This window comes from Mastomys coucha, unplaced genomic scaffold, assembly GCF_008632895.1.
Source record: "Mastomys coucha isolate ucsf_1 unplaced genomic scaffold, UCSF_Mcou_1 pScaffold13, whole genome shotgun sequence".
Classification (NCBI taxonomy): domain Eukaryota; kingdom Metazoa; phylum Chordata; class Mammalia; order Rodentia; family Muridae; genus Mastomys; species Mastomys coucha.
Window position 1 is genome coordinate 50,049,233 of NW_022196895.1, and position 2,986 is coordinate 50,052,218.

Genomic DNA, 2,986 nt, shown 5'->3' on the forward strand with positions numbered 1-2,986 from the left:
TTGTTCTCACCTGTTTCTGTCTCTAATTCTATGTGCAGATAGGAGCAGTGAACAGAAACCATGACATGGATTGAGTGCCGCCCTCTATAAAGATTTCGTCTTTCAAACAAATTGGTTCATTATGTTAGCATTTAGCTTGAAGAACTCTTGTTCTTAGGGCACAGGTGGAAGGCAGTTGGCATTTTTGCCAGAATACAGTACGGATGGCCTTCATCCAGTTGCTGATAGAGCTCATAACCCCACTCTGGAATCTCATGCTCTAGCCTTTTCCTGTCCACCTTTCTCTTTGCATTTTGTTTTGTGGAACTCCTATCAGAATGACCCATTACGTTCTTCATATAACAGTCCAGGACTTTGGCAGCACAATATTGCAAACGTCCCCAAGTTCTCCTTGCACCAACTCCCAAGGCCTACGAATCATAGCAACTGCCCCACTTCCTGGTACCAATTTTCTGCAGCAGAAGCTGCAGGCAGCTCCCCCTGCTGCGGCCACACTCAGGAAGCATGTGAATTCTCACACTCCGTTTGCTCCTTCTCCTAATGCATCCGAGCATCCCAGCCCATGGGATGGGGTGGCCCACAATTCATGGTGGGTCTTCTCAACTCAATTAACTCAAACTACAAATTCTCTCAGCGATGAGGCCAGACGTTTGTCTCTGTCTCTCAGAAATGAAGCTCAGTGGGAAGTCCTCAGATCAATGAATAGTATGTCCTCAGAAAGGAGTTGTGAGATTTGAGCCTGTCTGTCTGTCTACTTGTTGATGTGAATGATCTCTGTATGGATTTTGTTTGTTTGCTTCCTTCCTTGCTTGTTTTCTGGCTCTGCCAGCTATCACCACCATCCATGAGGATTTGGCAACCTTGTGTTATGCTGTTTGGACATTTAGGCTTCGAAAATATAAGCTGAAATATGCTTTACTTCTTCCTTACAAAGTTTTCCCACCTCAATTATTTTACTATAGTAATACAAAAAGTTAAGAATTGAATTGAAAAGGGTGCGTGAGATCCAGAGCCCTGATTAGGGACAACACTTGACTTGTATAAGTAACTCAGATTTTCCTGGGGATAAGCAGGCACACAGATAATCTTCCAGTGCCCACTCAACATGGCTGCAATTAGAGCCTAGAAATATAGCTTGCATGTAAGGGATGCTCAAATAATATATGCTGAATGTCTTAGTCCACTCTTGCTGCCCCAAATACTGCAGGCTGGGTAATTTATAAAAAGTATAGATTAGGACAAATAGCATATGAAGGCTGAGAAATTTAAGATAAGTTATAAGCAAATATGGTATGTGGTGAGGGTATGTCTTCTGGTGTGGCCTCCCAGGATACAAGAGATGGAAAGGCCAGATGCCATGTATGTGAAGCTTAATCCTGTTCATAAGAGTACACCACTTTTCTTCCACAGTCTAACTACCTCCCAGGAGCCCCATTTTTTAATGCTCCCACCTTGGGGGTTGTGAATTGAGAAGAATGTACACTCCTAAACTCTAGTCCTAGGTGAAGTATTAATTCAGAGATTTAAGGGCTTGAAAAACAAATTCATATTCCACATTTGTATCATTTCTGACTTTCCAATCTTTCCAAATGCTTATATAAGATCCAAATTTCAAAGTCTATTTTTCTGCCTCTGGCTTTTTTTTTTTTTTTTTAAATCTCACTTATTTTGTTGATTGAGAAACAACAAACTGGAAGTTGAGGAATTCTAGCTCATTCCTGAAGAAAGACTAGTCCAAACAACCCTTCCCTTAACTCTGTCTTCCTTGAATGAAAAGTTGGTCTGAACAATTCAATTTGCATTAAGATGAAGTAGAAATTTGCAGCTTTCTCTGCTAGTTTAAGGCACTTAGGAAAGTGTCATTACATTAAAAAAAAAAAACAGATTTCTTTAGGGTGAACTAACAATAAAGATTAAAGTCAATAACTCAGCAATGTGAATATTGGAGGGAGAACTGAAAAGACATGACAAGCTCCTGCTTAACAAGAAAGGACCCTAAGGCTGAGGGCTCTGGTCTACTGTACCAGACCAGACAGTCTTTGAAAGCAGCAAAGACCGCCTTTAATTCCACATTCAAAGAATGTACTGTTAACCATGTGGCCTGCTGTGATAAATTCAAATGGGTGTGAAATTTCTTCCAGGAGAGGAAGAAAGGACTGGTATTGATGTTTTTCTTCAGCCTCTGTATTTCTGCTCCTTGAGAAGCTGAATGTGAACTCAAGACATGATTTCTTCCTTTCTGGTGTAGTCCCCAGATCATTTGCTAACTGACCCTGTTAGCTAAAGATTCTGTTTGAAACTGCACCTATCACTAAGGAACAGTGTTTGGAAAATCGTGTTTCAGAAGATGATGGGAGATGAAAAGCAGACATTCAAGAAAATTAAAGAAGGAGGCTGAGGAGACAGTTCCATGGTTGAGAGCACGTGGCTGCTCTTGCAGAGGACCTAGGTCCAGTGCCTGGCATCCACATGACAGCTCACAACCACCTGTGACTCCAGTCTGACGGTATTCAAGGGCCAGTTCTGTGGGTACCAGGCACTCACAAAGTATGCTCACATGCTTGTAGGTAAACACCCATATACATGAAATAAAAACAAATGAATAAATCTTTAAAGTAATGGAATGATGGAGCATTATTTTACATGTTGTAACCAGAAGATCACAGATGCATCTTTTTGTGATTCTGTCTATGGTCCATGCTATCTACCAGTTAAGATTGCATTGTTGAGCTCCATAGCAACTCTCTGAAACTGCTGTTACATCAACATAGTCCTTGTCAAGTCTGCCAAGAGAGATTGTTCATCTTCTCAGAAGAGAGAGAAAATAAGTAGTTGATGGAACATACAAAGAAAATATGTCCTGTGCCTTTCCCACACCACCCCTGCTCGAAGCATTTCCTGCCAGTTATAGAAACAGTTACTTATTATGGTTAATTTTGGAAGCAGAGTGAACTCTTTCAAGGTGCCAATGTATACTACAAAAAAA